A 19030-nucleotide genomic window follows, 5' to 3' on the forward strand; every position below is an offset into this window, starting at 1 on the left:
AGGCAGGTCTGGGTGGGTTCGAACCACCAATCTTTCGGTTAGTAGGCATGCGCTAAACTGTTGGCACCACCCAAGGTCTCCATATTTCTAGTCTAGATGAGGTGAAATGGATGTAAATGTGCATTTTGGACATCCTGGTTTTTTTTTGTTTTTATTGTACTTTAAATGAAAGTTTACAATTCATGTTAATCTCACATACAAAAATTTATACATACATCGTTATGTGACCCTAACTGCTCTCCCTGTACTGTGACAGCACATTCCTTGCTACCTTGGATTTCCCGTGTCCGTTCAACCAGCTCCTGACTCTCTCTGCCTTCTCATCTCACCTCCGAATAGGAGTTGCCCATTTAGTCTCATGTATCTACTTGAGCTAAGATGTACACTCTTCACGAGTATCATTTTATGTTCCACAGTCCAGTCTAATCTTTGTCTGAAGAGTTGGCCTCAGGAATGGTTTTAGTTCTGGGTTGACAGAGTGTCCGGGGGCCATGCTTTTTGGGGATCCTCCAGTCTCAGACCGTTAAGTCTGGTCTTTTTACTAGAATTTGAATTCTGCACCCTACTTTTCTCCTGCTCCACCAGGGACTGTCTGTCGTGTTCCCTGTCAGGGCGGTCATTTTGGACATTCTTAGTTGAACAAGTTTAAGGTAGATGTGAGGGGGTGGGCCCTCTGAATCAAGAGTAGAGTATTGGAGGGAGTGGGCAGTGGCTGGCACACACAGTAATTATTGTCTGGGGGCATGCAGCTAAGCTTTTCAAAGTCTCCTTGACGTATGAGTTGTTCCTGAAACTCTCAATTAGTGGTTTTTTTCAGGTAGTTTGAGATAGACGCCAAATGGACAGGATGTTTTGGTTATGTGTTGCCTGTTTTAAAAAAATCAATACCTCTGTATCAAAGTTTTGTAAGGACCTAAGTGCTCATTTTCTGTAGAGTTTTAAATAACATCTGCAAATCTCAGTTATTTTTCTTAAAGGCATTCGTGCTCTAGGAGTAGAAGGTGATTGTTGTAATTGTAACTAACCCAATATCAACCCATGGGGTTTAATGACCTTACATTTACTGATTGTGGCTGGCTTTTAATGTTTGCTGCCTTTTGTCCTTCATTTTGCCCATGCAACCTATCTTTTTTGGGCTCTTTTTTATTTCTAACTCCTTCCCTATACCTCAGCCTTCTGTTGCTGAATACAAGTGTTGGGGAGAACGAAGAGGGGGAGCCCCAGGGTATTAACACACATAGATGTGAGTATTCACAGGCTACAAAGCTCATTGACTTTGATTTGTAGAACTCTTTAATCATTCACTTGCTCAGCCTCACACCCACGATTTAGATGAAGTGTTTCTGGTTAATTAGTTTCATTCGAGATTTCTAGAAGAGCTAAATGAGAAGCTAAGATGAAGGAAAGCTGCTAGAGGCTGGCACATTGTTTGCAACAAGGAGTGATAGTTTCAACTTATGGGTGGCACTGAAAAATTATAACAACAGAGACTGGGATCTCCACAGCTGCAGCCAGTTAGGGCCATTTAGTGAAGGGGCCGCATTCGGGCCCTTTTTAACAGGTGACAAAGGTGGTATCAGTATGATGTTGCTGTTAGTTGCCATGGAATAAGCTCTGGCTCCTGGTGACCTTGTATGTAACGGAATGAAACATTGCCCGGTCCTGCACCGCCTGTATGATCGTTGGGGTGTTTGAGTCCATTGTTGAAGCTATTGTGTCGATCCATCTTGTGGAGGGTTTCCCTGGTTTTTGCTGACCCTCTACTTTACCAAACATGATGTCTTTTTCTAACAGTTGATCTTTCCTAATGATGCACCCAAGGTAAGTGAGCCCAAGTCTCACCATTTGTGCTTTGAAGGAACATTCTGGTTGTATTTCTTCTAAGACTTATTTGTTCTCTTGGCAGTCCACGGTATATTCACTAGTCTTAGACAACACACAGTTCTAATGCATTAATTCTTCTGTCTTCCTTTTTCATTGTGCAGCTTTCACATTAATATGAGGTGATTGAAAAGACCAGGGCTTGGGTCAGGCACACCTTAGTCCTCAAAGTGACGTCTTTGCTTTTGAAACTTTAAAAAGGTCTTTTGCAGCAGATTTGCCCAATGCAATATGTTGTTTGATTTCTTGACTGCTGTTTCCATGGACATATATTGTTGATCCAAGTAGAATGAAATCATTCACAACTTCAATTTTTTCCTCCCTTTATCATGATGTTGTTTTCTGGTCCAGTTGTGAGGATATAATATGATACTGAAAATAGTTAAGATGACCTTGGACGTCTGGGAAAGGCAAATTTGATGCCATTTGTTCTGTTTATGAAGACAGAGAGGTGTGTGTTATGCTTTACGCTCAGTTATCTGGAAAATTTACTGAGTAAAGGCTGAAGTATGCAGATTCGTGTTAATGAAAGTTTAAAAGATTTGTTCTAATGGAAGCAGTTAAATAGTTGAGGGCCAACTTTTCTTTAAAAATTAATTTTGTAACGTTGTTGTTAGGTGCTTGTTGAGTTGATTCCGACTCACAGTGACCCCATGCACAGCAGAATGAAACACTGCCCGGTCCTGCGCCGTCCTCACAATCGTTATGTTTGAGCCCATTGTTGCAGCCACTGTGTCAGTCCATCTCGTTGAGGGTCTTCCTATTTATTGTTGGCCCTCTACTTTACCAAGCATGATGTCCTTCTCCAGGAATGGAGCCCCCCTGCTAACATGTCCAAAGTACGGGAGATGAAGTCTTGCCATCCTTGCTTCCAAGGAGCCCTCTGGCTGTATTTCTTCCAAGACAGATTTGTTTGTTCTTCTGGCGGTCCATAGTATATTCAGTATTCTTTGTCAACACCATAACTCAAAGGCGTCAGTTATTCTTCGGTCTTCCTTGTTCATCGTCCAACTTTCGCATGTGTATGAGGCGATTGAAAAGACTGTGGCTTGAGTCAGGTGCACCTTAGTCCTCAAAGTGACGTCTTTGCTTTTTAACACGTTGAAGAATTATGTGGTTGAAAATATCCTCTAAATATTCTGAACTTTATTCTGTGGCATTAGGGTCACAGAGTAGTTGAGAAACTTTCAAATTGAACTTTTGTGACAAATGCAGTTTTAATCTATTTTCGATCCCATCTGTCAGCGACCCAGGAAGGTTCAGTGTTTGTAACTTTTACTTCACCTTTGTTTTTGTGTCTGGTTGAGGAAGGTGCCCTGGTATTACTACTTCTGCTGCCTATGTTCTGTATCATTCGTGTGTCGGATTGATAAACTCTGCACGAGAATGACATGCAAAGCGCTTTGTGCAGCACTGTGTATTCACGCTGCTTTTCAGACCAGTACATGAATCTCTGTAAGTTTGCGCCATTTTCACTTGTCCTGGATTGCACTAAATGCTTGACTGCAGTGGCTTTCTAAATCTGTTTATGGCACATGTGCTGAAAATCGTCATGACTTTCTAGCTTCTTAATTCAATTCAGGGTTTGCAGTAAATTCAAGAGGAAGTGAGCTGAAATTTTAAAATTTATGCCCCAAAACTATGCGCAGTGTTGGCTGGACGACCCTTTGTTGTGAGGGGCTGTCATATGTGTCGCAGAATATTCAACAGCATCTCTGGCCTCTGCGTACTGGATTCCAGTAGCATCTTCCCCAGTTATGATAGCCAAAACTATCTCCAGACATTGGCAGAAGTGCCCTGGAGGGACAAAATGCTTCCCGGTTGAGACGACTGGTTTATACTGTTTAAAGAATGGCTTTGAGGACAAATAAGTAGTTTATGTTATTATAAGAAAGTAAACATTTGTTGAGCATACACTATAAGGCAACCCCAGTGCAAAGCCAATGAAGAGAGGAGGCATTCCTTGCCTCAAAGGAAACATACGTGTGAACAATTGAATATGATCCTGTGTGATAAAGGCTGTAATAAACACAAAGGGGAAGGAAGGTTAACCAAAGCAAAAAACTAAACCCGCTGCCATCTAGTCGACTCCGACTCATAGCGACCCTATAGGATGGAGTAGAACTGCCCCATAGGATTTCCAAGGAGCAGCTGGTGGGTTCCAGCTGCCGACCTTTGGGTTGGCAGCTGAGCTCTTAACCACTGCGCCATCAGGGCTCCAAGGGAATGTTACTTCTGCCAAAAAGGGGTCAGCAAAAGCACAGGAAGGGGAGGGGGGCATTTGACATGGGCCATGAAGAATGAGCAGGAGTTCACCAGAGTGGCATACCAAGGGCCTTCACACAGAGAAGTCATTATGAGTAAAGGCTCAGTGACTCTGTGCTTGTCCTTGGCCAAGTATAATTATTAATAGCACCCCTTTCACTCTCCAAATCAATAAATTTTTTTCGAACCTGGTTTGAACAATAAATTATGTAGTCACTATGGAAGGGCCCAGAGACTTGAAAGCACATGAGCAAATGATGTATTTGTGGTGCAGTGAGTCCTCTTATGTTGTCGGAGTGTGGTTTAGGAGTGGGAAGGGTTGTGGAGGATGTCTGGAGATGAGCTTGGGACCAGCTGTGGAGGCTCTTGGAGGGTCTTATGTGCCACATTATGAAGGTTGGACGTGTTCTGGACATCCGAAGAACCAACCAAAAGCTCCCAGGCAAGGGACTGTGCTGGGAAGAGAGTAACAGAAAGTAAGCTTTTCAGACACTGGAGAGGCTCCATCCTGAGCCATATGACATGTGCTTCTTCCAAACTCTTCCTCTTAGAGAAATTAGGTCCTGAGAGATTCTCCTTGGCTGGGCTTTATTTGGTTGCATCCAGGTATTGTTCACAATTTGTGCTACTTGCAACTAAGGTTTTTGAGGAATGTATAAAGGAGACGTTTAGGGGATTCATGTTGACCCTCTTGCTTATTTATGAATGCACAGGCTTTTCCTCTGTTACTGAAGTTTGAACGGGTGGCTACTGTTTCAGTTTACAAAAATGGAATTATCTATTCCAGGGGTCGGCAACGAACATTCTGTGGGCCGAATCCAGCTGCCTATCTTTATAAAGGAAGTTTTATTGGAACATTGCCACAGTTTTTCGTTTATGTGTAGTCTGTGATTGCTTTAGCACTACGTTGTAAAACCAAGTGCACAGAGCTGAATAGTTGGGACAAATACGATTTGGCTCCCCATTCCGGAAATTACCTATCTGCCCCTCTAGAGAAAACGTTTGCCAACCGAATTTGATAACATTTCTCTTAAAAATCACTCAGGTGTTTTTCACATCCGCACTCTGGTTAAGGTCACTTTAGGAATGGTCTAAATAAGACTCTTTTCAGTACGTCTGTTCCAAGTTGTCTGGACATTTAATCTTACAGTGGAAATGGTGTTACCCAGGATTTTACCTGAGTGAGGGATAAAGCTCCCCTTTGGCTTTCCCATCTTCCTGGAAGTCTTGAATCTACTCACATGATCTGTGACTGAACTTCCAGGTGGGTGCTGCCGAGGAAGGCCAACCAGCCTCGCAGGCAGGTGCTGTGCGAGGCTTTCTCCAGGTTGGATGGCTGCGTACCTGCACACCCGTAACACCACAGCCCCGACGACTTTGTGCATGTCTGACAGCTTTCCTTTTTCACCTTCATGGTCAGAGCCATAAAGGAGAAATATATGTCACAACTTCAAGTTTTTTTTTTTTTTTAAGTGTTATTTTACTTGAATTTGTGTGTTTGAGCATATTCTTACGTTTTAACAACACAAGAAGAAAAAGGGACAGTGTTTTTGGTTGACCTAGTGTAGTTCCTTCCCATAGTTCTCTGGCCTCTTCAGTTTAACGATCGTGTTTGTTTACTGCCTTTCAGAGTGACACTTGTGCTCTGATTAGGGACAGGCTGCACGTTGGTGTCTGGGTGGGAACCGGATGCTTGTAGAGAGAGCCAGGGACAGCAAGATGAACACCGGGGCGAGGTTAATAAGCCAGAATCCGGGCAATAGCCACCTCCCCCTTTTCTCTGCCGTTCTGGAAGCTCAGTTTTTTATAGGGTTTGACGCATACCTTCAGGGATTCTTCAATAAAAGGAGAGTGGTTGCCTAGGAAAGAGGTTCAGATAAATGAAGAATGCATGTCAGTCCTTTATGGCCTGGGCCTTGCCCCTTGTCTGTCTTTGTAAAGTGTTCAGGTGACTGTTTCCCTTCAGATTTTAGTTGCTCCTTCAAAGCCCCTCAGTGGTTTTTACACCCTGTGAAACCTTTACATCAGCTGCTTGAAATTTTTCTGGAGATTACTGTCATCACTTGAAAATAGCGTCTGTTTTACGTTCTAGAAGCTTCTTGTTGCTGAGTGCTGGTGGCTGCATCTTAGAGTTAAAGGTTTTTGTCCAGATGCGTGTGCGTTGCTAGGATGAAGAATTCCACCCCAGCAAGCCAGAGCCACACCCAGAAGCCATCTGGGGGTAGCGGGGTGCAGATCACTTAGCATTATCTGAAAAGTGACAGCCCCAAATCCTTACTCAGCCTTTCTCCTCTTTCCTACTTTTTTTAATTAATAAATTTTATTTTTAAAAAAGTTTTAGATTTACAGAAAAATTGAGCAGATGTACCGTTCCCCTGCACCCCCTCGTTCTCAGCCTGCACACACTTTCTCCTTTTATTAACATGTTGTAATCAGTGTGGCACATTTGCTACAACTGACCAACCAGTGTGGATACATGGTCGTTAACTGAAGTCCATAGCTCATTCAGATTTCCTTGGTTTTAACTTAGCGTCCGTTTTCTGTTCCAGGACCCCACCCAGGACACCGTATGACATTTAGTTGTCATGTCCTTAGACTCTGTTTGGCCGTCTCAGTTGCTCCACATTTCCTTGTTTTTGATGACCTCACAGCCTGAGGAGTACTGGTGTGTGTGTTGTAGGATGTCCCTCTACAGGAACTTGCTTGTTTTTCTCACGATTAGACCGATGTTATGGGTTTGGAGGAGGAAGCAAAGTGGTATTTTTATCACATCGTATCAAGGGTACATACTATCTGCATGATTTATGACTGTTGGTGTTGGTTTTGATCAGCGGGCTGAAGTGAATTTGCCAGGTTTCACCGGTGACTGTAAAGTAACGGTAAAGTCACTCTTTGTTTCCCCTCCTTTGCATACTCTACTCTTTGGAAGGAGTCACTATGTTCAGCCGCACTTAGGGAGTGGGGGGGTTATGCTTCCCTTCCTTTACCCATTACTGTTGAGTTGATCCTGACTCATAGCCACCCTACAGGACAGGGTAGAACTTCCCCACAGAATTTCCAAGGCTGTGATCTTTATGGAAGCAGACTGCCACATCTTTCTCCTGCAGAGCGGCTGGTGGGTTCAAACTTCCAGCCTTTCAGTTAGCAGCCAAGCACTTAACCACTGCACCACCAGAGCTCCCCCTTCCTTTCGGGTGTAGTATTTACATAATTTATTTGGAATTCTTCTGCATGAGAAATTTGTCTCTTCATATATGAGTATTTCTATGTGTAATCCAGCCATCTGTATCTATATTAAGTTAACCAAGTTCTTACTGATGTCTCCCATTCTAATTCATTACCATATGGATTGTTCTAACTTCCTTCCCTTGCTTATCTATAAATTCCCACTTCATCAGTGGGAATCTGCCAGTGCTCACAGTTCAATTCCATTATGGATGTATATCAAAAAACCAAACCAAACCCCTCGCTGTCGAGTCGATTCCGACTCATAGCAACCCGAGGTATAGCAGTATCAGAATTGCTAACCTGTACCCTTGTGGAACACGACTTTATCAGCTCAGAGACAGTGCTTACGTGCAGTCCCTTCTGCCTTCAGTTTTACAAACTCTCCTCATGTCCAGCGATGCGTCGGTCAGCCCCTTTTCTCTCACGTCCTTCAGTGAGGTTGTCTCATACATGTGTAATACAGTTAGATTCTCTCATCACAGTCTGCTTTCCTTCCTAGGAGCCGTGAACCTCCTGAATGGTTTTTTAAAACTTGCATGCATTGAGATTTACTCTCTGTGTGGATCACTTCTGTGGGTTTTGGTAAATGTGTCGTGTCATATGCCTGCCACTACAGTGTCATACAGGTTCGTTCCACACTCTAAAAAGGCACTGCACTTCACCGCTTCAGCCCGTCCCTGAATCCCTGGCGACCACTCATCAGTTTACTCTCTCTGGTTTCCCATTCCCGTCTTCCACCTTTCCAGTTCTTTACTTTTCAGTCTCTTAAGTGAGTGTCCATTGAAGATGGCTAGCCATTCAGAGTTCACAGTCTTTGCTCTTCTGGGATGCACAGGAAGTTGGGTTTCTCTTTGGAATAAAGAAGAGAATAATTATGATGGCTAAAATGCATTACCTTGACAACACCTCCAGGTGTCGTAATCTGTTCGTGCCATTATCCTCTAATAATAGGTGCATTTGTTCCAGCCTTCTGAGCAGCCGGGCCCGATGGGTAGATCTGCCCTGCCTGTGTTGTACTTCCTTGTTTTCTCAGCCCAGGATAGTGATCACCATTTACTCAGCAGACAGTTTCAGAAGTGCATTCTGGGAGTCTTTCTTCCTTCTCTGTGAACTGCCCCCCATAAACCTTTGGTAGCCTTGTTTGTCTCCTTGGCGATATGATTGTACAGGATGAGCCAATCAGATCCTCCCCGGGGAATTTTGATTTGGAGAGACAGCCAGTCAGGGTAGCGTGTACCTCGAACTCTAGAAGGTGCCATCTCAGGAGCTGGAACAGTCCTGTTCATCTCTGAAGAGACAGAGATGAGAATCAGAGAGAAAACACTTCTTCTTTGTGGGTTGGGTTTCCAGTCTTGGCTTCCAGGCCGTTCCTGAGGCCCAACCTTGGCTTCTGTGAGATGCCTTAAGCCCTTCAGTAAGTCAGCCCTGTATTTATTTGCTCATACACTCAAACTGGTTTCTGTAATTTGCATGGAAGTTGCCCTAATGGAGTCAGCTGTGCTTTAGTTTGTTTTTTTACTCTGCCAAGTGCTGTTCCAAGAGCATTTCATGTGTCTCAATTAAATTTACAGTGGTACTGATGTGTGATCAGGGCGGGATGGAAGTCTATGTAGGAGGCAGAGGAGGGAGTGGTGGAATGTACTTGGGACAGGAGAGCACAGTCTGTGAAGGAGGCCATCTTGCCAGGTGGCCAGGGCATTCTGGGTAGAAGGCACAGTGTGAGCAAAGGCCCAGAGTTTGGGAATGGAGTTGTCTTCAGGAGCTACAGGATGTTTGACGTGGGTGTCATGAGGGCAGTGGCTGCAGTGATGGTAGGTAGATGGGATCCAGGCCATGAGAGTCTAGTGCCGTAGAATCTGACTTTATCCAGTAGACAGGGCTGGATTACCCAATAAGCAAGGTATGCAGAGGCCCACTTGGCCCTCGCCCCAATCTGCAGTGCACCGTTTCACCTGTCCCCCGCCAGGTCAAAAATGTGGCGAAACTGCTCATCACAGATTAGCAAATAAATACAATTAAGCTCAGTGCAAGCCGGCGCATACCGTGCTTACTGGTTAATCTGCCCCTGCGTAGATCAGAACCCACAAATGGGCCTTGGATAGGCCATCTGTGGCTCACACATGTGTTTTGTTTTGCCTCTGTAAATACTTTTAATCATTAGTTGCTATGATTTAAATGTTAAATGCTTTCAGTTAAAAATCTGGGTCTGTAAAAAAGTCGCTGTTCAAAATTGTCTGGAGGAATGCGATGGTGTAGCATCAGTAGCCTGCATTCCAGGTGACATGAGCAAACAAAATGTGCGTGCTTGTTGCCATGGTGCCCAGCGTGGTCCGTGCCACACGGTTCCTTTGCCTCCCTGGTCCTTGTCGACTTGGCCGCCCAGCTGGAGGTAGTAGGGCTAGTGACTTCCCTGGCCTTCCATTTGGTTCCGTTTTGGCAGTACCGGTGCTGTGATGACCAGTGTATCATCTCATTAACCCTTTTCCTTTCCGCGGTGATTTTTCCATTCCAAACGCTTCAGGTGAAAGGCACTGCCAGCCTGTGTCTAAGAGGACTTACTTCATTTTTCAGGGGACTTGCTGCCTTTTGACTTAACTTTGTCATTATTACTTCTTCCTTTTTTTTTTTTTTTTACAGCCCAAAGCGAAGGTTTAACATCATAGGATAAAGGTTAAGCAAATTGTTACTGTCTTTTTAATAACTGAGGGGTTTTTTTATGTTCCTTTTCAATTATTATTCATTGTATTAAAATTCTAAATTTAAAAGCCTAGTATTTCTTAAGCTTAGCGTGTAGACATTATTTTATTTATAAACTAGTAATTTTCTTGTTAAAAATGGTTCCACTGAGTCATTAACATTTACTTCACTTCTGAATTTCACAAATTAAAGTTCCTGAGGCATTTAGCATCAAGTACAGATTTAATCAGACTCCCTTATACTGTAATATTTTAAACTATAATCATAAATTTAAAGTGCGTTTTTCTCAAACACCTTAACTAATGCAGACAGAAATCCAAGAAAGCAAATTCATCCTCATTACTTCAGTAACTCTTGAAATTTAATAAATTAGACTTAACCATTTAGTAAAACAGAGTTTCTTCACGTTTCAAATATCTTTAAAACGTGTTCATAAAGCAACATAGAGCTTAAGTCACTTCCTCTCAAAAGTAGTATAATTAGGCTATGGACTTTAAATGTAATTATTTATTGTTTTTCTATGGTGTAGAGGTTGCCGTAATCCTACTGGATGCCAAGAGAAAAAGAGCGTGCCTTAGTCTCGTCAAGGTTACAGGTTTTGACGTATCGAGTGGTTGAGTCTCACCTGCATAGCGAATCTGCTTGTACCGTCCAAGGTGACTTAAATCGGAACAGCTGGCTGGCCAATTACAGACAGAGCTTACGAGGGTAGGAGCTTTGAGTTTATATCAAACCTTGGGATGTAGTGGGGAGCTTTCCAGGTGCATTTGTTGTACCTTTCTGCAGCCAGGTGTCCTACAGCAGGGACTCTGCCATTTATTTTTCTACAATCAAGAAGCAAGAATTTATTCTTGTTTGTTTTTTGGAAAAGAGCAAAAATCACCTCAACAGCTGTTCACGACAAAGACCGAGTTACTACCTTATCTGGTTAGGATTCCAGATGGAGTCGGGCACTTGAATTTTAATTCCTTTTCCAAGGTCCTGTAGTCCCACCTCAGATGGATGCTATCACCCTATCATGTAACTCTCTGTGGGGGGGGAGGGGGGCACCTGAAACGTTCAGTGGGCTGCTGAGCCTGTCACCTTGGTCGCAGTGGCCCCGGCTTTGTGTACTGTAATCCTGCAGCGTCCTGGTGACAGGCGACGTGAAGTGAAGCAGGGAGACATAGCCCCACGTTATTTAGCGTAAATGCTTTTGGAGAGGCTTGAAATAAATTTCTTGAAATCTCAAGATTAGAATGAAAGAGATATTTAACAACCTATCGTGAGCCTTTGTATTTTTTTCTTCATATTTCCTAACAGGAGTTGAGGCTCACCATAAAAACATTTATTAAATGGACAGTTAAAGATGTGAAAGGAGAGGTAGACGGCCATTTTCAGGGAGGGTCGGGTGGATGAATCCGCGCCACTGGGTTCTTTGGCAAGGACGTGAAAACCCACTGATCCTGGTTTTGTTAATTGAAAAGAGCAAGGGAGATTAACAGGTGCCTGAGAAGTAGTTAATCACTGGAGCCCTGGTGGTGCAGTGGTTGAGAGGTCAGCTGCTCACCAAAAAGTTAGAGGTGGGCAGTTGGAATCCACCAGGCGCTCCTTGGAAACCCTATGGGGCAGTTCTACCTCTGCCGTATGAGTTGGTCGCTATGAGTTGGAGTCGACTCGACAGCAACAGGTTTGGTTAGATTTTTGGTTGTCTTGCACGGGGAAAAGTGAGTGTTGAGTGGAACAAACATTTACATTTTTATTGCACTAATTGACATACTCCATGAAGAGCTGCAGGACTGTGGATGATGATCATTTTGGGGAGTGGTAGTAAGACTGAGTCAGTTCGGGGCTGGGGTACGGTTTGGTGTATGGCAAAGGTGTAAGCTCTGTCACTTCTGCTCTACTCTTGAGAACAAAGGCATCATAATGCTCCTAGCAAACCTGTTATTACATTTGACCCTTCTGTTTTTAGAGGCAGTGGGCTGGCTGCTTATTCTACACCTACCAAATCCACTCAACCAGGAAAACAAACTGAGAAGGAACATTCTGAGAAATATGTGGGCAGGAAGCTGTATAAAGTAGACGCATTGGCTTTTGCATGTTGACTAGTTTTGGCGTGTTCTAGAATGTAGGTCCTCTGATGTGAGTCTGTTATCAATGGTTCCATGTTTGTGTTTTAGCCCTTTTTTGAAAGAATTCAACGTTGATGAGAATAAACAAATACTTCTTGTGCATTAATTATAGGTCTCTTGGAGACAGTGCTGGATCCACGGTAGGGGAATATTGATCGTGTAGTTCATCACCAGAGACTTTGAGGCGCGGAGTTGGGGTGGCGGTGGGTGGGGCTTAGAACAACTCCAGGAGACTGCAGAGCACGGCGAGGTTTGTTCACTGTAGTACTGTTTGTTTTCCCTTACCGTTCAACAGCTATTTATTGAGCACTTGCTGTGTTCCAAGCATTGTGTGAGATGCAGCTGGAATACAGTAGAAAATACAGCGGACAAATCCCTGAGCACAGGGAGCTTGTATGCCAGTGCAGTGCTGTCTGACAGAACCATCTGCAGTGAGGGAAGTTACCTACAGCTGTGCTGTCCAGTATGGTAGCCAGTGGCTTCGTGTGGCTGTTGACAACTTGAACGGTGACTAGAGTGACTGATGACCTGAATTTTAATTTTATTTAATTTTAATAAATTTAGATTTAAATAGCCACGTGTGATGACTGGTTATTGTATTGAACCTGTGTATAGTGGGTCAAATGAATCCTAATAATCTTCCTATTTGGACTGCCTCCTTCTAAGAAACTAGAAAAATTTGATACTAAAGGCCAGAGTCCCAGGTTCAAATAATCCCACGTATTGGGAAATCAGTTCCATCCAGGGCTTCAAACCAGTTTGTTCCGGTTCAAACCCCTGCTTAGGGTAGAAATGCAGATTCTGCAAGTTCCCTGCTGAGAACTTGCATTTCTACCCTGGGTATACTGAATCAGAATCTATATTTTTAACACGATCCACAGGTGATTCTTATGTATAACTTCCTGGGAACTTGTTAGAAATGCAAATTCTCAGCAGGGATTTGAACTGGAATGAACTGGTTCGAAGCCCGGATTCTATCTAGGATATGTTTTTGCTGTGGTGTTCCCAAAGTGGGTTCTGTGGAAAACTAGGGCTATGAGATATGCTGGCAAAAAGAATGCCATGGGTTAGTAAGTTTGGGAAACCCTGTTCTGCTGCCGTATCCTTGTGCAGCTCCACAATACATGTGGCATATCACAGATGCCAAATAGTCGCTCAGTGGAGGGACTGATGTTTGGCTCTACTTAATACTGGGTTTCTCAGAACCCAGCTGACCACTGCATCCTTTTATTCACTGACGCCTATGAACACACAGGGTGCTTTGGGAAATGCTATTCTAGGGAGACAGCTGAACTTGATTTAAGGCTGGTTTAAATGCAAAAAGGAGCCCTGGTTGTGCAGTGGGTAAAGCACTCTGCTGCAAACCAAAAGGTCACTGGTTCGAACCCACCAGCTGCTCTGTGGGAGAAAGATGCGTCAGTCTGCTTCTGTAAAGATTTACAACCTTGGAAACTCAATGGGGTCACTATGAGTCTGAATCGACTCGACGGCAGTGGGTTTTTTATTAAATGTAAAGGGGGAAACTGTGATAATTCTCTGCTTAGTTTTTGGTTTCCAAGAATATGGGAATCCTGCTGTTTTCCTAGATTTTGGCAGGTAGAGATGTGACAGGATCAGGGGCATGGAATTGCACATTGCACGTTTGGGTACTGAACAAATGCTTCTTACCAATAACAACTAAAATCTTTGTTTCAGAGAATTTTAGGTATACATATTATTTTGTATTCACCTTATCTGGTCAACTTTTCTAAGTTTTTCTAAGCTGGCCTGTGGTTTAAGGTAGCCTGAATTAATACTAGGTGCCCTGGTGGCACAGTGGTTAAAGCGCTCGGCTGCTAACTGAAAGGTTAGGGGTTCGAACCCACCAGCCACTCCGCAGGAGAGAGATGTGGCAGTCTGCTTCTGTAAAGATTTACAGCCTTGGAAGCCCTGTGGGGCAGTTCTGCTCCATCCTGCAGGGTTGCTATGAGTCGGAAGCGACTCATGGGCAGTGGATTTGATTTTTTTTTTTTTTTTGGTTTTGAATTAATATGTGAACAGAGAAGTGAAACGGTTTGACTTGCTCATCCTTTTATTTATTTGGGTTTTTAAGATTAGTGCTCAGGAGACCATTAGCATTTTCTGACTCAGTTCACAGGACCTACAGGGATTCCATGGTTTTTGGTAAGGTCCTCTGATGTACTTGGTGTGAATTAAAACACAGAGCTTAGACTATAGCAACCCGATATAGTATTTTGGGAGTCCCTGGGAGGCGCAGATTTCTCGACTACTAGCCGAAAGGTTGGCAGTTCGAACCCATCCAAAGGCACCTTGAAAGACAGCCTTGTCTACCTGCTTCGGAAAGGTCACAGCCGTGTACACCCTATGGAGCAGTTCTGCTCGGCACACACGGGGTCGCCGTGAGTCAGCATGGACTCAGTGGCAGCTGACAACAGCAAAAACAACATACATTGTTTAGAACTTCTAGTTAAATTGAATTATACATCAGTCTCACTCATAATATTATATGTGTATATATATGTCCGTGTGTATGCATGCACCAAAACCAAAAAAAGCAAACCCACTGCTGTCGAGTCGATTCCAACTCATAGTGACCCTATAGGACATAGTAGAACTGCCCTGCCCCCACAGGCTTTCTAAGGCTATACTCTTTATGGAAGCAGACTGCCGCATCTTTCTCCCCAGGAGCATCTGGTGGTTCAAACTGCTGACCTTCTGGTTCGCGGCCAAGGGCTTTAGCTATTGCGCCACCAGGGCTCCTTTGTATGTAAGTGCACACATACACAAATAATAAGGTAACCAAGTTAGTTAATGACTTACTTAAACGCATGCGCGCTAGACCAGCTCCATGGTTATTCATATAGTAATGGCACCCGTTCTCTCCTTCTGAAATACTTTCTTGAGTAGCAGAGAAGAAAAGGGAGTGAGAAACCATGGGAGTGGATCCCGCCTCATCCATCACGCTTGCAAACACTATCCATCATGCACTTTGCATTGGGAAAAGGTTGAGAACTGCCGAGTAGTGTTATCTTCCAAGGTCCCTTTCAGAGCTGGAATTCTGTCATTCCATGACAGCTTTATTAAGAGGTATCGTTATACTAAAACAGTGTTTCATGGGCTAACTTAAACTCTGACATCAAAGGAGAGACATGCCCACAACACTTACAGGCTTCAGTAAAGAAAATGTATGTGATGTAAGAGGCCAGAGCTTCTTGGATTCCTTAAGCGTTCCATTTCATTCTCAGAGTTTAGAAAAACCTTGATTTTGCCATTTGGAATTTCTCAATAACCAAGTCTTCCTCAGATTTACCGTTTTTAATCAATGCTTGTTTATCATGGAGCATAGGGGGAAATTAGGTCAGCCCTCGTGGTGCGGTAGTTTAAGTGCTCAGCTCCTAACTGAAGGGTCAGCGGTTCAAACCCACCAGCCACTCTGCAGGAGAAAGATGTGGCAGTGTGCTTCCGTACAGATTACAGCCTTGGAAACCCTACGGGGCAGTTCTACTGTGTGCTATAGCATCTCATGAGTCGGAATCTTCTCAAAGGCAACTGGCTTGTTTTGTTTTTTAAATGGGGAAATTCCCCAGTAGGACCTGACCTTCCAGCACCTGTCCTGTACTGATATGTTCAGAGTACCGTTTATAAGCAAGGCCTGCCAACTAAAATCAGCTGTTTCTGTAATGTAGCTATATTTACAAAAAGAGAATGACTAATATTTACGTATGGCTTGCTTGAGACCACTTTGCTTCTCAAACAAGGCATTGGGGGAAGGATGGAAGTATTACCCGAAGCCTAAGGTGTTTGTGGAGCCCTGGTGGCACAGTGGTTAAGAGCTCAGGCTGCTCACCAAAAAGTTGGTGGTTCAAATCCACCAGCCGCTCCTTCGAAACCCTCTGGGGCAGTTTCACTCTGTCCTGTAGGGTCACTATGAGTCGGAATTGACTTGAGGACACACAACAACGTGTTTGCCGTTCCCAAGAGGGTGTATGGAGATTTCACCATAAAGCCTGCCATCGCTGACCTGAAAAAGATGATTAGAAGGCTTAGAATGTGTTATGGATTGAATCATGTCCCCCCAAAAATACATGTTGTAAATCCTAACCTCTGTGGTTGTCTTTGTTATGTTAATGAGGCAGGATTGTTGTTACGTGCTGTCAATTCAGTTGCAATTCATAGCAACCTTATGTATAAGAGAAAGAAACACTGCCCGGTCCTGCACCATCCTCACGATTGTTATTATGCTTGAGCCCATTGTTGCGCTATTCATAAGGTTTTCACTGGTCGTTTTTCTTCCAGAAGTAGACCACCAAGTCCTTCTTCCTAGTCTGTCTTAGTCTGGAAGCTCCACTGAAACCTGTCCACCATGGGTGACCCTGCTGGTGTTTGAAATACTGGTGGTATAGCTTCCAGCATCACAGCAACCTGCAAGCCACACAGGATGACAGACTGGCAGATGCGCGGAGGAGGCTGGATTAGCGTAGGGTATATATTGAGCCAGTCTCTTTTGAGATATGAAGGAGATTAAACAAGCAAGCAGAGGAGAGAGGGGATGGGAGAGATGCCAAGACACACGGAGATCTCCAAGTAACCAGCAGCTGAAGAGACAAGGACCTTCCTCCAGAGCTGACAGAAAGCCTTCCCCTAGAGTCGGCACTCTGAATTCGGACTTCTAGCCTCCTAAACTGTGGAGAACAGATTTTGTTTGTTAAAGCCGCCTACTTGTGGTATTTCTGTTACAGCAGCACTAGACAGCTAAGACAGAATGCCTTCTTATTTGCTGCAGCAGTAGCTTCGACATATCTGCCAAATCCTGCCTACTGCCTGGTTTTGTAAATAAAGTTTTATTGGAACACAGCCATGTCCATTCTTTCACTAGCTATTTAGGAGTTCCTGGGTGGCACACCTGGTGAATCCACTCACTGCTAACTGAAAGATTGGAGGTTCGAGTCCACACAGAGGTGCCTCGGATGATCTACTTCTGAAAAGTCAGCCATTGAAGAATCCCCTGTGGAGCAGTTCTACTCTGACACATAAATGTAGTTGGAATTGACTGGATGGCAACTGGTTTGGTGTTTTTTTGTTTTTTTGTTTGTTTTTTACATGTAGCTGCTTTCCTGTTACATGTGCAGAGTTGAGTAGTTGTAACAGAGACTGTTTGGCTCACAGAGCCTAAAATATTTACTGTCTGTTCCTTTACAGAAAAAATCTGTGAACTCCAGTTCTTGGCCTCAAGTCTGTATGCCCTGAGTGCCTTTATGGTTCCCCCTTAGGCAGAGGACGGAAGCAGAATGGCCATATGGCCGTAAGTGAGTACCGTGGGGGCCTTGCATTTAATATGGAACCTGCTGGGGTGTCCCGAAAGGCTGTGCCGTGGTGATGGGAAGAATCAAAGGAACAGCTCAGGTGTGGCAGACCTGGAATTAATGTGCCCTGATTAAGGAGAACATTTTATTGTAGAGCATGCTTGAGAGGAAAGCTTACTGGGTTATATAATGATTTAAATAAAGGGAGTGTGGTCCCTTTAATTCATGAAGTGGTTTATTAGGAAGGTAATTTAAGCGTGCTATAAATGTTTGTAAGGCTTGGGAGATTTATGGATTCCGTTGAAGGAAGTGATGGCTGCTTGTTACATTTTGTAACGGAAGCCTGAGCAGTATTTCAACACCACTTTTGATTCGTAATGCATTCTATTTGCCAAGTACAATGGCACACAATCCCTGGATTCCTTGCCTCTGAATTCTGTACGTTATCCTTTCCTCAAGCTGTGTCCCTGTGTTTAGAGGCTGGAAGGCAAGGATGCGAAGCACCTGTCTTCCCAGTCCCCAGGACAGCCCGCCTCTGGGTGCCCTTAATGACTTCAGCATCTCAGTGTCTTCAACGCCTCAGATTTTTAAACGAAACGGGTGGTAGGTGGTTGGTTTCAAAGCTGCTCCTTAGAGTGAGGGCGACCCAGCTAGGTGGATGTGAGGTTCACAAACAGCAGAAGAGCATTTGTTTCCCCTGGGACATGGGGAATGGCTCTGGAAAGAAAAGCTGACGTGGATGAGGAGGGTTTTCGTTTCAGTCACAGGACGCTGGTTTGATGCGAGAGGAGGAAGGGGAAATTGCTGCGACACCAGAGTGCCTCTGCTGAATCGGGGGCCCACTGTAGGAATGTTCATTTGGTTTTTTTTTTTTTTTTGCTAATGAAATAATTTGCTGAGAGAAGGCAATTTATCCAGGAGAAGGCCCCCCCCCTTTTTTTAACCTTGAGCTGCATCAGCGATAGCTTTCATTAGCCACAAGAATCATGGAGTTAACGGAATCTTTTATCTGCCATTATTCTACTTCTCTTTCTCAGGACTAATCTCCAGGTGCCTTACAAAACAGCCTCACAAAACACCACGCGGAAGACCAGAAACCAAATCAAGTAGCTATTCTGGTTGAATGCCAGTAGGTTGCTTTTGGTGAAGAGCTCTCATTTAGAAGCTCTAGGTCTTGGTGATGAAATGATTTGTTGCCTTTGCAGTTCCAGCAAAAAGGAGATGGCTTATAGGAGTGTAGCTTTGAGAGACCACCTGAGGGCCAAGGCCAGCTCTCTGCCAGGTGACATAAGCCTACAAGTTACTTAGTTTTTTCATTAACCTCTAGGTAAGTTTCCCCGCAGCTCAATCTGTAGAAAGGAGAAGGAATTAACATAGTCATTAAGAATCCTGATGAATGCTCGCCATGTTTTGTTTTGTTTTGTGTGTGTGTGTGAACTTTTTCATGGGTTTTTACAACAGAGGTCTCATACAATATCTGTCCTTTTGTGATTGACTTATTTCACTCAGCATAATGTCCTCCAGTTTCATCCATGTTATGAG

The 19030-nt window shown here is 43.9% G+C and overlaps 1 protein-coding gene across 1 annotated transcript in view; it reads left to right on the forward strand.

Moving 5' to 3' along the window:
• OSBPL10 (oxysterol binding protein like 10) overlaps positions 1-19030 on the forward strand; it is a 323121-nt gene that overhangs the window by 65923 nt on the left and 238168 nt on the right. The window lies entirely within an intron of this gene.

The sequence above is a fragment of the Trichechus manatus genome, unplaced genomic scaffold, assembly GCF_000243295.1.
Source record: "Trichechus manatus latirostris isolate Lorelei unplaced genomic scaffold, TriManLat1.0 scaffold00049, whole genome shotgun sequence".
NCBI lineage: Eukaryota > Metazoa > Chordata > Mammalia > Sirenia > Trichechidae > Trichechus > Trichechus manatus.